Here is a 17292-nt window from a genome sequence, read left to right as displayed (position 1 = left end):
AAGGGGAAGCTGAGTATGGGAAAGAGCACTGAATTAACAAGGACTTTCTCCCTAAATGCTTTTCTATGATCCACTGGCTTCTGTCTGACATGACTTTTTTTTAGTCCCAGAGAAAGAAGATAAGCCTGAAAAAAAGAGTATATTCCATGTTACTGTTCACCAAAGCCTCCAAGGAAAAACCATTCAATTCCCAATAAAGAAAAGACTGCCAGTCAGATTGAAGCTGTTATCACAAAAGATTTAACAAGAAGGTAGATCATTCATTGCTGGGAAAAGTGTTCTGTGTCAGTGACAAGAAGATCATTAAACACTCTCATAACAGTCACAGTAACTGAGATCTTCAGACAGTCCTCCAGGTCCCAGATCTCTCAGCCTATTTCTCTCTTCTCCACAAGTGATGGTGGCCCTCCCCTCCCTTCATCTCCTTCAGGTTCTTGAAAGTTACCTTGTGAAATCCTAATGGGCTGAGAAAGACAGAGAAAATGATTAGCTTCTGTGGGAATGTTTTAAGGAAGTATTCCGAGGAGCAGAAGGCATCAGTGCTGTTAAGTCAGCAGTTAAATCGACAGCTTTCCTCACTTTTAATTGTCTTCAGAACTTCCTATTAGGCCTCTTAAAAATTTGAGGTATATTACATCTTTAAGCCCTTCTGGTTTTGTCAGATATAATTTCCAAGAGAGAAATATGTTAATTTCTAAATTAAATAATTTAAATAGATAGAAAGATAGACATTCAGACAGATATAAATATGGGACTAAGGAGAGGGCACAATGGCAGAGAAAAGGCAGGAATTTGAGCTCTCCCCAAAGTTCTTGTAATTTTAAATAATTTAAATAAAACAAATTCTTAAGTTGCAGAACCCACCAAAAAAAAAAAAATCACTGAAACAATTTTCCAGCTCAAGACAATTTAGAAGGTTGGCAGTAAAGATCTGTTACATGGGGATGAGAGTGACAGTAATGGTGGTGATGGTTTTCAGATCTCTCAGCCTAAAAACAGTTAAGAGGTAAGACAGCTGACCAGAGGAAGATTCCAGGGGTCCCTTTGCTGGTACTGGGGGCAGAATTCCATGCTCATCCATACTTATCCTTACTCATGTCTGGTCACAATCCTGAGTCTCAATCCCCAGATGAAGAGGAACACTAGCACAGGTTTCTTAAACTTTCTCCATTTTTGACCCATTTTTACCCCTTTTCCCCCAAGAAATTTTTACATGACACCATCTTGAGTCTGAATCTAAGTGTTTCTGGCAGCATTCATGCATGTGCAGTATAAAGGATTGATGTGTGTTCAGAATGAAGTCTGCAGTCAATCAACCAATGCAACAAGGGCAAGCACTGCAAGAAACACCCCAAATTCATTATATGTTTGATTTTGAATCAATTTTTTGGTCACTGCATTCAGAAACTTTGCGATGTTGCCAAATTTTTTCATAGCCCCACATTTATTTACATGATCCCATATGGGAGTGCAATCCACAGTTTAAGAAATGTTGCACTAACACACCAGAGCTTGCTGCTGCAAAAGAGCTGAGACCCTCATCATTCTAGAATGATGTGGCCACTCACAGACAAGAGCATAGAATAGGGAAGAGTAAACACATCTCTCCCTAGATTACATCACAATAGAAGAACTAAAAACTTAGGTTCCCCAGAATTACCTCTGAAAACAGCTGCACAAAAATTCTGAAGCTTGGAATAGTGTCCCCTCCACTCCAGAATCAGAGCCCCACTTTATCTTAGTGTTAAAAGTCAAGAAATAAGCTGGGAAATGAGCCAACAACAGAAAAAGACCCTGACTATAGAAAGTTACTATGGTGACAGAAAAGCTCAAAACATATATTCAGAAGAAGACAACAACTTTAAAACTACTACATGCAAACCCTCAAAGAAAAATATTAATTGACCCCAAGCCATGAAAGAGCTCAAAAGGATTTGGAAAGCAAGAAAGAAAGGGGATTATTGAAAAGTTGGAAAGAAAATGAGAGTGATAGAGCAAAATCATGAAAAAAGAGTCAACTGCCTAGTAAAGGAGACACAAATACTGAAAAAAAATACTGAAGAAAACAACACTATAAAAAAACAGAATAGGCCAAATGGAAAAAGATATACAAAAATATGTTGAAGAGAAGAGTAAGCAGAATCGGCCAAATGGGAAATAAAAGGTACAAAAATTCACTGAAGGAAAAAAGTTCTTAAAAAGAAGAATTGGCCAAACAGAAAAGGAGATACAAAAGCTCACTGAAAAAAATAATGTCTTAAAAATTAGAATTAGTGGAAGCTTAGATTAGAATGATTAGATTAGAAAAATTATAATGAAGTGAAAGCTAATGATTTTATAAGACATCAAGAAACAATCAACAAAAGCAAATGAATGTGAATACACCTCATTGAAGAAACAATTGAGCTGGAAAACAGATCCAGAAGAGATAATTTAAGTATTACTAGACTACTTGAAAGCCATGATCAAAAGAACATTCTAGGCATTATCTTTCAAAAAATGATCGAGTAAAACTGCCTTGATATCTAGAACTAGGCAATAAAATAGAAATTGAAAAAAATCTACTGATCACTTCCTGAAAAAGATTCCATAATGAAAACTCCCAAAAATATTATAGCCAAATTCTAGAACTTCCAGGTCAAAAAGAAAATATTACAAGTAGTCAAAAAGAAACAAATTAAATATCATGAAGCTTCAGTCAGGATAACACAAGATTTACCAAGTTCTACAGTAAAGGACTAGAGAATTTGAAATATGATAATCCAGAGGGCAAAAAGACCTAGGATTAAAACAAAAGATCACCTACTCAGCAAAACTGAGCATAAGCTGTCAAAGGGAATTAATTCCAAGCATTCCTGATGAAAAAACCAGAGCTGAAAAGAAAATTTGATTTCAAATACAAGACTCAAGACAGATAAAATGGAAAGAGGGGAGAATTGAAGAGAGGGAAGAGAGAGAGAGAGAAAATTATATATATACAATTGTCATAGTCATCTGGTTCATATATAGTTATATATCTATATATAGCTAATATAGTTATAGATGTTCAGAATAAAAAGGTATTTAAGATTACTTATTAAATTGAACTAAATTGAATTTTAGTTCCATAGACATATATGTATATGTGTATGCATGTATGTATGTATATGTATATATGTATTTCCAAATGATTTTTAAGATTAATGTCTTCCTTAGCTTCCAGATATGCTATAAGCAATCCAAGAACTCATTTTCTCAATTTCAAACTTGATTTCCTACGGACCTGAATTAGTTTTCACCCAGCATCAGTAAAGTTTAGTGTTTTCCCAGAAGCCTTGCCCCTAGTCATAACTGCTAAAATAAAGCATGTGAAAGCTATCACTTGGGTAGACGACTCCAGTTGTGTCCTAACAGCATGAAGCCAATGCCTCTGAATTCCAATCTCACTTGAGAAAAATGAAAGACAAACTGCTCCCTATCCATTTTGATTTTGGGAATAAAAGCTTCTTGCATAAAGTCTCTGACTCTTCATCAAAAGGGGGAAAAACCCTCAAACAATAGCCTGGAGAGGAACCTTTCAAAGAATGAAGCCTTGGTCTTCTCTTTAATTCTCCTCCCTCCTACAAGGACAGCCTGGCTCTTATCTCCCTAAGGTTATCACTTAAGACTAAGTCCATTTTTGTAAACTGTTTACAATGAGATAATATAAAAGGCATGCCTCAAACAAAGGGGTCACATTTCCCGAGTAAACATTTCTTCACAACTGTTATTCTTTTTTTCCTTTTGGGAAGATCACAGAGCCAACGATACAGACGGTCTCATTGGTTTTCAGTTCCAAGAGATATAAGTAAGCTTTTTTAGCTAGTGCCAAAGTCCAAGTCTACCCCTCTGCTGCTAATTTGATTATTTTTCCATTAAAGAGATGACTGTGACTTCATCTGGATTGTTTAACCTGACACAAAATTTATGATAAAAGGCTGGTTTGGTAGCCCAAGGGCAGTGTGGTCAGACTCTAGATTTTGATTGCACTGAATGAATTATGGAGCTATTCCCTATCCGAGGGGCAGCAAGATAAAGCACTGAGAGGGGCAACTGAAATCTTATAGTTCTACTTTGGAAACAAGAATATTTTTTCCCTTAAGTTCCATCTTCAGTAAAATAGCATTTAACACTAACCCCTCCTCCTCTTCCCCTTTAAGCACAATTTAAAGAAAGACAAATGGGAACAAATCAACTTGGCATTTTTTTAATAACTAAAACTTTCAATAAACACAGATATTCAGATAAAAGCAAAATATTAATGACTAAGTTTCTTTTGATTTCATAGTAATAGAGAAGAATCCTGAAAAAGTTTCTCAACAGTATAAGTAAAAATCCTTTAAAACCCTATTTAAAAGTAGAAAGCCAAATTTTTTACTCCCTAGGAGAGGAGATCTTAATTTTTCTTTTGTCATGGGAAAGGAGAAGAAAGGAAACAAGCATTTATCAAACATTTCCTGGCACTGTGCTAGATGCTTTACAAATATTATCTCATTTCATCCTCATAACAACCCTAGGAAGCATGTAGACCCTTCTAACCGAGCCTGGACACACCTTCTTTAAAATAATTTAAAATAAATAAAGATAACAAAGGAAACCAATGATATTGAAATATAGATGTTAATTTTTTTGAATGTCCATAGATTTCAAATTAATAACCTATTCTCTAATAGAAGAAGGTGTTAGGCCCTCTAGACATATTCATGCACATACATATACAGATACATACAAACTACGCATAGATTGTTTAATCTCTATAGTGAGAAAAGTGATTTTTATTCTGAGTGAGCATCTGTAATGTTGTTTGACCATCCTGCTACTTGAAATTCTAAGGAGGATGTTCCAAAAGAACTTTACCCAATTATTTATTTATTTGTCTTGTTTTTCAGTGTCCTCTTAGAATAATCTGAAACTCAGCCCAGTAAAAGCCATGCTGGAATACCTCCAGGAATAAATCTATAAACTTCTGACAGCTAAATAGTCTAGCAAACTCTTTGGCTGAACTATGGTCTTTCAGCAGGCCTCATCTTCACTGATCTGGCCTGAAAACTACGGATATAAGTACCACATTCCAGTTTTTTAGACATGATATAACCAATGTCAAAATGGATTTTGCTTGACGTTGCATCTTTATTTGTTACAAAGTTTTTCAAAAGGAGCTACCAGGAAAAGATGGAAGAAGCTGTCATCTTTTTAGGATTTCCCTGTTACCTTCATAGTTAGACCAAGGTTAGCAAGTAGGAGGTCTGGATCAGAGCAGAGACTTACTTCCATGTCACTGAGACTAAAGATTCCACACTACATGGAGAAAAAGTTTTATAATGAGAAAAAGAAAGTGATGGCTTAAAGGGAGGCACAAGAGCCACTTTACCGAACAATTATGCCAGACCAACCCAATGCAAGAAGCTTTTTAAAGCACTTATTATGTGCTAGATCCTAGGGATTAAAAAAAAAAAAAAATCATTGATCTCAAGAAGTTTATAGTCTACTGGGAGCTAAAAAGTGTGAAGAGACAAAAAATAAATAAAAGTTTTGGGGTTGGGGGAGAGGGGCCTGGTAGACAAACAAAAGGGGATCTGAAAATGACTCTTGTAGGAAGTGACAATATCCTAATTTGACTTAGTTTTTAGACTGTGCTTAGTCTGATTTTTCCCTCCCACGTTGCTTATGATGTGGGCAGGCCGGGGTTTATCCTGAACAATATGGCTAAGACCAGATTCCACCTTCTTTCTCAAACTGTCCGACTGTTTCTCTTACTGTTGCAAATAGGTATGAGCCACTAGTGCACTAGTTTAAATACATAACACATTTAATAAAGGTACTTTTAAATCAAGCCAAATTGAAGACTGGGATGGTGAAAAGGGCATCCCTCACACCTCTAAGAAGCATAAATAAAGAGAAGTGGCCCCTGCAGGACCATTTCTGAGGACAGAGAGATCATTCATTCCAGAATGGCAGAACATTTCCAAAGCTAGGATATGAATCCACTGAAAAGGCTTCTAAAATGCCGAATTAGCAGTGCATCTGAATGATAGCTCCCACTACTAGCCAGAGACTAATTATTGAAACAAGATGAGGCAATTTGCCATTTTCATTAAAACCAGATTTTACCAACAGGGAGGAATCAGGCCAGGCAACTTCCAAAGTCCCATTGGGTCTACTCCAACCAGCCAACTTCCTTTGAATCTTCCAGGATACATTAAGGTACATGTCTATATATAAAGTTCAACATTCATACTGCTCAGTGTCAAGCATTCAATCCAACAACTTAATCTATCAACCCCAAACTATAACTCGTGCCAAACTCTTAAAGTCATCATTTTTATGAGCAACTTTTATAAGATGATGGCAATGGTTCTTTCCAGCTAAATCTTTGAAAAGCCATTTTATGGAATGTAATTTTGTTTTAAAGAAAAAGGTCCCGTGATGGAGTTTGGCCAGAATCTGAAGATCAAAATTCAGAAATTCAAAGAACACCACAACCAGAAACTTGGGCATTGAGCAATGAAAAGTTTGGCTCAAGCAGTTTAAGCAGTCAGTATAAAGTGAATCCACAGATTTTTTTTTTTTTTTTTTAAATCATGGAATAATTCATCAATCAATGTTTGGCACTCAGATAATTTACAAATAACATTTTCACATAATCGTATAGTGAGATCTTTGGAAATACGATATCATTCCAGCATGACACAGAAAATACAGCAGTTGACTTGGTGTCAGGAAGGCATGAGTTCAAATCTTACCTACTTCAGTCACTAGTTCATACAAGGGATTTAACCTCTTTGAGCCTCAGTTTCCCCACCTTGAGGGGTGAGAGTTCTGGGTCTAGAATCAAGAAAACATGAGTTCAAATTTGACCTCAGATACATAATAGTTTCATGAGGCTAAACAAGTTGCTTAACTCCTGCTGCCTCAATTTCCTCATTCATAAAATAAAGACAATGATAAGCACCTACCTCCCAGGATTTTGAGAATAAAAAGAGTTCTTAGGTGTAAAGCTCTTTGTAAACCTTAAAGTATTAATAGAACTCTTTGCAAACCTTAAATTATTACATAAATGTCAGTGATCATTATTGTTGTTGAATAAGGCACCACAGTCTCCTTATCTTTAAAACATTAGAAAAATCAGAATTTAAGAATATCTTAAAAGACCAAGTTTGTCCATTGACAAAGTACATTTTTAAACTCTATAATGCAAAAATACAGATAGGGTGAAATTTTTTTCAAGATAAATTTTTCATGTAAAATTATAATACATTTTTGCATCAATATTAGTATAAAAATGAAAGAGATTAGATTACTTTTAAATTTCCTTCAAGCTCTATCACTTTATTTGTCTTATAAGAATATTCTCTCCAATTCCACACTTTAAGAAACAATAATTTTAAGAGGTCAAAGATGATAAATTCCTAAGGGATGTGATTAAAAATATGAGATTAGATTTTATGAAAAAGGCTTATGAATAAATAAAAGCTAGTCAAGAATATGAAGGATTGTTAAAAATAGAGAGAGGATGATAGATGATACCATGGAGGAGGCACTCTAGAGAGAATGCTTGGTCTGGAATCAGGAAGAACTGAGTTCAAATTTAACCTTGATTATTCACCAACAGGGAGGAATTAGACCAGACAACTTCCAAAGTTCCACGGGGTCTACTCCAACAGACCAACTTCCTTTGACTCTTCCAGGGCACACTAAGATACTGCATGTTTAAAAATAAAGTTCAACCAGCACAATGTCAAGTATCCAATCCAACATTTTATCAGTCCCAAACTCTAGCTCCTGCCAAACTTGAGCAATTTACTTACCGACTGCTTATCTCAGTGTCCTCAACTCTAAAATGGTAATAATAACAGCACTTATTTTGCAGGATGTTGTAAGGATAAAATATTGTAGGCCTCTAGTGTGCCTTACCCTATACTATATAATATAAATACTTATTCCTTTTCTCCTTGGAGCAAATTTAGAACACAAATTTAAATAATTATTACATGAAGAGGCTATAAGAACTTTCTCTCTATGAAAGCTATTCAATGGACACTGGGAAGAATGGTTCTCCTTGTGGAAGTAAGAATCTAAATAAAAAGACCTCTTGATGTTGCTTCAAGTTCTATGATTCTTTACCTCTGGACAAGATTATATGGCTCATAAAGATGTGATTAAAGAGACTCATTTCAATGGTGCTTTAGATGAGGAAAAGTATGGCTAAAAAAGGAAGATCATTTCTAATATTTTCTGAGATCAGTTCAAGTGCATGTTTCATATTATTTGCTTATTTGGCCCTAAGATTTTCAACTAAATTTTTGAAATTATCTACTTCCTGATCAGTTGAATAGATACAATTGTGTATACATATAAATAATAGAATGAATTTTAAAAGCATTTAGAGTTTAAAATGTGCAAGGTACAATTCAAGCATGGAGACTCAAATGAGAAACTTCCCACCTCAAGAAGTATGCATTCTAAAGGCAATGCAAAATATAGCAGGCCAAGAAAAAGTGTTTCAGTATGGGAAATCACAATGATGGTGAACAAAGGAATACTTTTTCCAGAAATAATGGCAGTATTGATTTGATGGCTGTTCTCAGAGTAAGATGCAGAGAAGCAGCCAGATGGTACAGTGGGTAGAGCACTGGCCCTGGAGTCAGGAGGACCTGAGTTCAAATACGACTTAGACTCTTTCTAGCTATGTGACCATGGGCAAGTCACTTAACCCTGATGGCTTAAAAAAATAATAAGATGTAGAAAGGGCAGGATTGCCTAGAGGAGGATATATATGCAGTGGTATGGCAGGAAAATGGATGGGAAATTATAATTGGAATTCTAGGGCCAGCTTATATATCATAGGCTACATGAGCGCGTGTACTTGCTAACTGGGAGAGCTCAGCTCCAGAGCATAAATTGCAAAGCTGAACAGGGTTAAGTCCTCCAGAGCACAGTCAGGTTTGGAAGGCATTCCAGCACCAGCAAAGGCAGAACTACATGACAAGAAGACAGTTTCAATGAAGTATTTTCTAATCCACAGGTATTAAACAGAGCTACATTCAGACCAGAATGCTATGTTTTAAAATGGCACTTTGCAAAATTAAGATCTACTTTATGATAATCTTCAAAGTTCTCCTTCATTTTATATGAATAAAAATATCTAGAGCCTATTATATGATAAGATATTTAGAGTAAGGCTGGAGTAGAGATTTGGGAGTGAGAAAAAGAATGCTGTAAGCCCTGGTGAAATACATAATATTTTTAAAGAAATGCCATTTAATTAGTTTATAATATATCCCATAGTAAAAGGTAAATGATAAGTGGATATTCATAAGTAATAGGAGGTAATTCCATGAAAAAATTAATTCTCAACAAACCTATTTCTCTTAATGAGGTACAATAATCATAAACTTAGAAATCTTTGATTACGTCACTTAGTTTGAACTTTTTATTCAGCAAATTTTAAATCACTGGGATATGACATAATGAGGTTTTACTGTTTAATGTGACATGTGAGAGTTATATGCAGAAATCCCTGAACATTAAGAAGAGATTAGAATTGTCAGCAGCAGGCAGTCAGGAGAAGCATTAGAGGCTGGCACCGGGAGGAGGAGGGAATGAGCAGTTTGCAGGCACTAGCTACCTGGTGATCCTGGGCTGTGGGGGTGGCAATTAAGCCTGCCAAAGTTATCCTGCAATGGCAGGAAAATGCTGTGTGAGCCTGAGGAACCGCAGGAAGGGACTCCCATATGAGTGTGCTGGTATGGTAACAGCTGTCCTGGGGGGCTAATCTTCATGCACAAGTTCTCTCTAGTCCTCAGTTGTGTCACTCCGCTCAAGAGAATACCTAGGACAAGGAATCTTAACTATTTGGGGATCATGGACCTTTTGGGTCATTGGGTTCTCCTTAGACCTTTTAATAAAACCTATGGACACCTCAAAATAATTAAAATTAATCATTTTAATTAGAAAACTAATTACATTAAAATATAATCAGCATATTTTTGAAAAAGAAAAATCCCAAGGACATAAGAAGAGAAGTTCCAGGGGTGGGAGACAATTAATATATAGTTAGGGGTATGCATATACCCTGAGAACTAGACAGGGATAAGTCAGCAACCCATCAATACAGCTTCTTGTTATATGTCTAGTGGGCCTCAGTCTCGTCCTCCCCAGGGATGCAACTTTAGCATTGAAAACCATCTTACGTGTTTTCTTAATACTTATGATTATCGTACCTTATGTGCTGTATATGGTTTTGAAGAAGAGGTAAGGCTTGCCCACAGCAAACCTTCATTAAGTTAGGTTCTCACTCTGTATAAGGCCCTGTGCTGGTTGCAAAGGGGATGGGGATTTGACCTGGGTTTTCACAATTTCTCTGTACCTGGACAGGTCAGCACTTTCTCTGCAAGTTAGTCTTAAAGTTTTAAAGAGCTGCTTAGAGGACAGAGAACCACAGAGCCAGATTCCAACGCAAACTCTCCATCCACTATGCCAGTGGTGTCCAACTCAACTAGAAATGGATCCCTATGGGTCTAGGATGACTCTGAAAACCACAAATTAACATGATCTTTGTTGTTTTTTTTTTTAATTTTTATTTATTTGTTTCTAAATAAAAATTGGTTCCTGTATGGAGAGTTTTGTTTTATTTGGAGAAAGGGGGAAGGACAAAGATTTTGAGAAATAAATAATGCCAAAGGCAAACTACAAAAACAAATACGTAACTGAATTCAGTCTATGTGTAAGGTATCATAAGGCACTAAAATGAATACAAAAGGAGGATAAGACGAGGTTCATTCCTATAAGAGATGGGAAAATGGCACACAAACATTAAATGATAACTAACAATACAGACCTGTAGAATGATTAGTTGGTAAAGAGAAAAAACTATTATGAAACCAAGGGAGGAATAAATTACTCTGATCTGAGTTAGTAAAATACCAAAGTAGAAATTGGCAAAGAAAATTATTATATAATACAACTTTCCAAGGTTTCCAAGTTTCATACATTTACCTGAAAGGCCCTGATCAGAATGAGAGGGAGAAGTTAGTCAATTAATGAGCACTAATTAACTGTTTATTCTTAATAAATGCTTGTTGATTGACTAATTTCTCACTCTCTAAAGGACTATGCTATGTGCCAAGGACTGTGCTAAACACTAGGTTACATAGAAAGGGGGAAGCCATCCCTGACTTCTAAAAGCTTATATTCCATTGGGGATGACAAGAGAAATGTATTAGCTAATATGTAGCTTTCCTTCCCTTCTCCCCCTCATCACCACAGTCTGTTTCAATGCTTGGCAAATAGTAAGCACTTAATAGATATTTATTAGGGGTAGCTAGGAGATGCAATGGATAAATAAAACACCCTGGAGAGGGGAGAACCTAAATTCAAATTTAACCTCAGATACTTCACACTTACTAGATGTGTGGCACCAGGAAAAAAATAAAAATTTAAAAAATATATTTCCTGATCACCTTCTTATTCCAATGAAGTTATAAAAAGAGTTAAATGAACAATTGTTCAGATTACTACATATACCAAGAAAAGGGCAATCATATGCACTTGAAGAGAGGAAAGAGAAATTGTTCCACTCTATCCAGTGATCTAGAGATCACTGAGAAATTTTCCCAACATGCTTTGAGGGGGCAAAAAAACCTACAAAACCATGCAGTTAACCTACTAAAACACATTTCTACTGTCTTATCTTTGGGAATACAGTAGCTCTGCATGTTCATTCCCTTAGTAACAAAGCAACCAAGAAGAAATATAATGAATAAAATTCCCATCACCGTTTGCCACTGGAGTTCCATTTTAATCACAGCCATCTGGAAGGTGTTTTATGTCATTTCCCAAAGAGGAGCCACAAAAATGCATGGATGCAATACTGAGTGTGGACAAAATTACCCAAGAATATACCAAATGAAGATGAGCTCTTTACTTTTAATGTCATTTTAATGTACTTAGTGCTTTCTTTTCTTTTCTTTCTTTTAAAGGAAAAAACCCAAAGGTTAAATTATTATAAATCCAAACCAAAGGATCTGCCTTTTGGCACCAATTCAGGGCAGGAAGCTATGTCAATATTAAGTGCTACTATCCCTGAAGCAACTGAGAATGCTGACCAAAAATCATTTGCTGGAAAAGCTAATGATCTGCTACAATAAAAACTCAGCATTATTGGGACTGTTCTATATAGATGCTTTTTATTTACTGCATAAAATAATTAATTTTTTCTTAGTAATTCCTTTAGACCCCATAAATGTCTTACTCTGCTACCTAATTTTGACATGGAGATAGCTCTAGGTTTTTGGCTCTACCAAGCTGGAGAGATTTCGCCCACCAGCTGAATGGCCAGCTATGTGTCTATTGTTGGTGAAGAAAAAGAGGTTAATTGCCAGCAAGTTGGCCACAAAGTGACTAATCAATTTTCCCATGGTGAAACATGAAAACAGGAAAATGCCAAAGGGCCAACAGTTCTTTAGATCGCCTTTTTCTGGAATGATGGGGAAAGAGTGACAAAACAGGGAAAGAAGATGCTGAAAGACCCTTCCTGGACCATCCAGAAACATTAATTTAATTATCATTAGTCAGTATTAAATTTTTGCCCAGAGATCCATGATTTCTTCCAATGGGAGAAATAAAATATATCTAGATGGAAAATTTTATCAAAAATGAAAATTCTTTTTATAAAGAAGTTGAACATAAATGAAAGAAAAGCCCAGAGGTTTTCCTTATAGAGGTGAATAGAACTGATTTTTAAAAAATGTTTCATCACGCATCCTTTGGCAGCCAGGTGGTACAATAGGGCACAGAGCACTAAGCCTGGAGTCAGGAAAATATGAGTTCAAATCTAACCCAAGAAAATTTCTAGCTGTGTGATCCTGGGCAAATCATTTAACCTCTGCTTACCCCAGATGCCTCAACTGTAAAATGAGAGTAATAACAGTACCTCCCTTCCCAGGATTGTTGTGAGAATCAGATGAGATTACATTTGTAAAACAATTAGCACAGTGCCAGGCACATAATAGGTACTAAATAAAGACTCATTTCTCTCCCTGTCCCCTAGCCAGAAACAAGAAAAACACTCCATGGGATATCAGATTAGTGGTCATCTTACCTTGTAACACTAAGAATAAGTGTAAAGAAAAATACCAGTATATGTATACAAATATTGGATTTAACACATATTTTAACATGTATTGGAATACGTGCCATCTGGGGGTTGGCGGAGAAGAAGGGAAAATTTGGAACAGAGTGTTTTGCAAGGGTCAATGTTGAAAAATTACCTTTGCATATGTTTGTAAATAAAAAAGCTATTTTAAAAAATACCAGTATGAAGGCTACATTTTATATTGCAAACTGATGAAGATAAAGCTATAGATAAATTATATAAGAGGCAGGTAGGTGGTATTGTTTATAGTACTGGATTCATAGTCAGGAAGATCTGAGTTCAGATTCTGTCTTCAAAACTAGTGTAATTCTATTCAAGTTAATTCAACCTCTTTGTTCATCAGCAAAATGGAGATAATGATTATAATGAAGATCCTTACAAGATTGTTGAGAGAATCAAATTATTTAATATCTATGCAAAGCCCTCTGAAAACCCCAAATTGCTATATAAGTACTAGTTATTATTTTATAAAGAACTTTACAAGATTCTCTAAATTAAGGCAACATGTAGGTAGGATACTGAAATTGGGAGTTACTGCAGAAGCACTCATTTTATTCTGCCATACCAGGACCCAGTGTACTGTCTGAAGAAGTGGTACTTAAAAAGATGGATATGGAAAAAACAGGGCAACCTAACCAAATATATAAACACATGCAGAAGAAATCTATGTTGGATAAGATATTTCTTAAAGCTATTTAAGGATTGATTTTTAGACTCTCTCTAAAAGGAGAAGCTTCCAAAAGAATGGGAGGAGGTTACAAAGTCTTGGACTTGAAATAAATAGGCTTGAGTTTGATTTCTACATCCAACACTTATTTGTTCATGGGTAGGTCATAATCTCTCGGTTTTCTGAATTGCTAGATGGTTCTAATAATACTTGTGTTAAAACTTCTCAGAGTTTGGCCAACTTTAAAAGCACCACATAAAAATGAGTTGTAATTATGATAAATACATCTAAAATATCCTTAATGGATAGTCAAAAGGAAAAGGAAGGCTTTTGTAGAAGACTTTTTATGGTCAATTATACCTTGATGGTCCAAAAATTAAGTATAGAACAAAGCTTCTTAAACTGTGGGTTGTGGCCCCATATGAGGTTATGTAACTGAATATAAGGGTCATGAAATTATGATTTATTATCAGAAAATGTTTGATTTGTATATCTCTTTATATGCCTACATGTCCACAGTCACGTAAAATTTTCTCAGGCAAAAAGGATTGTGACTAGAAATAGTTTAAGAAGCCCTGGTATAGACAATATAAGCTGCTCCTCCCACAGTCTCTCCTGCTAATTGATTTCTTAAAGCATTGGACACAGTAAAATTAAATGCAGTTTGGAAAATACTGTTTAATGAAGTATTTCCTATGTTTGATCCTTTGGATAGTGATTTCAATTTTAGTGTAAAACATGGAGATGTGGTGACATCCAAGGTAGTAAGAAGTGGTGCAAAGGATCCTTATATAATGTTCAACATCAGGTATATCTGTATCAATTGCAAAGATTTCCAATTTTTTTCAAAGTTAAAATAAGACTGATTGCAATACAACCTAAAAAATAACACACTCTCCTTAAAACCCACAGCAACACAAAAAGAAATGGTCTAACCATTCATATGAAAAAAACAATGTGGATGAAAATTTATATCGTTCAACTTATGACAAAGTTGAATAGACATACTCCTTTTAATATATTCATAAATAAACATTGTATAAATATACACATATATTTCTGTATAAATAAATATATGTTACACACACACACACACACACACACACACACACACAAACACACATCAATTAGTTGGTGGCTGTCCTTCATTTCAGAGACCAAAATGACCTTACATTGTTGGAGTTATGTTGTCTCCAACTATGGCTGAGCAAACCTATTGGTTTGCTTGGAAGATTCTACCACAGGTCAGGCAGAAAAAGACTACAGGAACATTGGAGAGAAAATATCTCTAAAATTATGCATTTCACATTTCTTTTGAGCTGCTGCAATTCTGCTTCACTCATACAGCCCAGGACCTTCTTTGAGGAGGGCACGCCATGCTACACAGTCCTGCCAATGTCTGTCATATCCCACAATTGATTCCAAATTTAATGTCCTTGAACTGCTTCTTCTGACCACCAAGTGAACATTTACCTTATGCGAGTTCTCCATAAAATAGTCTTTTAGATCAGGGCTTTTTCCACTCTTTGGAAAAGTTTTTTTTAACTTTTTCCACTCTTGACCCATTTTTGTCCAAAAAATTTTTATGCAATCCTGTCTCAAATCTGAGCCAAGATGTTTCTGGCAGTGTTCACTGCAAAATGCACACGTAGTGTGTTCAGAACCAAGACTGCAGTAAAGTCACATGATATAAGAACTTCCAGAAACACATTCATAAATGGATTCATAGTGCATTTGATTTTGAATTAATTTTTGATCATTGCATTCAGAAACGTTTAACTTTTACCAAATTTTTCACAGATCCCATATTTGTTTACACAATCCCATATGAAGTTACAACCTAGTCCATCAGAATTATTCTCTCTGCAGAAGATTTTGAATGTTTGGCAGTTTAATTTAAGAAAGCACTCGGTGTCCAGTACCTTATCTTGCCAGATAATCTTCAGAGACTTCCCAAGACAATTTCCTGGCATGGAGCTGGTAGACCATTCAGGTTTCACAGGCATACAACAATGAGGTCAGCACAATGGCTCTGCTGATTTTCAATTTGGTAGTCAATTTAACACCTCTCCTCTCCTACATTTTCCTCTGGAGGCTCCCAAACCCTGAGCTAGCTCTGACAGTGTGTACATCAACCTCCTCATCTATATGTACATCCCTGTAAAGTACACTGCTAAGGTAAGCATTCAATATTTCTCTATTTTCTGTACCCAATGGTTCCATGTATGAATGAAGTGGTGCTGGCTGGTGGAGAACATATGTTTCCTTGGTGGTTTTTGTTGGGTCAAAATTAATACAAGTAGCAGAGAATCAATATTTTATTTCATCTCAACTTCAGAGGCTACACTGAGGACACAATTCTCAATGTGAAAAAAATGTCACACACCAACTTTCCATTCACTTTAGTCTTGGTTAATTGCTTTTAAAGATAATTTGTCATCAGTGCAGTAGCTGTCCTAAATATAGAAGTATAAATAGAGAGAGAATGAGCTGGAATCAGATTTGGTGAAGATGAGATCAGGCTGAGCCTTTGAAAAAATATACAGTATTTCAATAATATGTTTTAAAATAGTGGAGAAAAAACCAAAGAGCTTACATTCTAAAAGACACATAGAGAAATAGTGACCAGGAAAGGGTGGTTTGGTATTAGAACATACAGGAATGATGAATGGAGTCATAGAGCACTTGACTGATAGTCCTTTTCCAGGAATGGTAGTATTGATTTTATTATTGATCTCTGAGCTATAGGTCAAAAGGGGACAGGAGGAGGAATGGGAGAGAAAAGCACAACTGCAGGACAGGAAGAAAGCCAGACCGAAACAAGATGGGTCTTGGACCACATATGATGAATAGTCATCAATCAGAAAGAAGCCTAGAGTTCCAGAACAAAACCTACTTCATCTTTGGAGGCAGAGGTTAGAGCACAACAGATAGCAGGAAAATGGCCAGAGAGCTATTAACATGACCTTGAAGTCAGATAACTTCCTTTCATAATCTGACTTTGATATTCACTAAAGTGAATATATTCCTTAATCTTCACAAGGGAAGTTATCTCTTATGGAACATAAAGTAAATAAATAGGATGTGTATACCTGCACTATAACTCACAGAATGATTTGACAAAGGTGCTTTGTAAACCTTTAAAATATAACATAAATATAAATCATCATCATTATTACTGTGCAATTTGATCTCTATATGCTTTTTTAAATTTTAAATTGTTTTTTATTTGTCTTATCGAAACCTAGTCCTACCAACAAATTTCTACAGATGTTTGGTAGTGCTTATTTTGTAATCTCAAAACTCCTATTTTCATTTGTTTTCTCTTGATCCTATTCTTTTCTATACATAGCATGTCAGCTCTCCTGACTTTCCACATATACATTTATCTGCCTCTTTATCATCCCCAAAATTATGATGATCCACTCTTCATTTTTGCCACTTCCTCTTC

General features: G+C 35.6%; 1 protein-coding gene across 15 annotated transcripts in view; it reads right to left on the bottom strand.

Annotated features, from left to right (window-relative positions):
* CSGALNACT1 (chondroitin sulfate N-acetylgalactosaminyltransferase 1) overlaps positions 1–17292 on the bottom strand; it is a 395383-nt gene that overhangs the window by 163089 nt on the left and 215002 nt on the right. For 2 of the 15 annotated variants that reach the window (XM_074287425.1, XM_074287437.1), the window contains one exon: positions 6762–6843. The exons of the other annotated variants lie outside the window; for them this stretch is intronic. The gene's annotated coding sequence lies outside the window, so the exon portion shown is untranslated. The remainder of the gene's footprint in view (positions 1–6761; positions 6844–17292) is intronic. 15 annotated transcript variants of the gene reach the window in all.

The sequence above is a fragment of the Sminthopsis crassicaudata genome, chromosome 2 (assembly GCF_048593235.1).
Source record: "Sminthopsis crassicaudata isolate SCR6 chromosome 2, ASM4859323v1, whole genome shotgun sequence".
NCBI classification, from domain to species: domain Eukaryota; kingdom Metazoa; phylum Chordata; class Mammalia; order Dasyuromorphia; family Dasyuridae; genus Sminthopsis; species Sminthopsis crassicaudata.
This window is presented reverse-complemented; position numbering and strand designations above follow the sequence as displayed.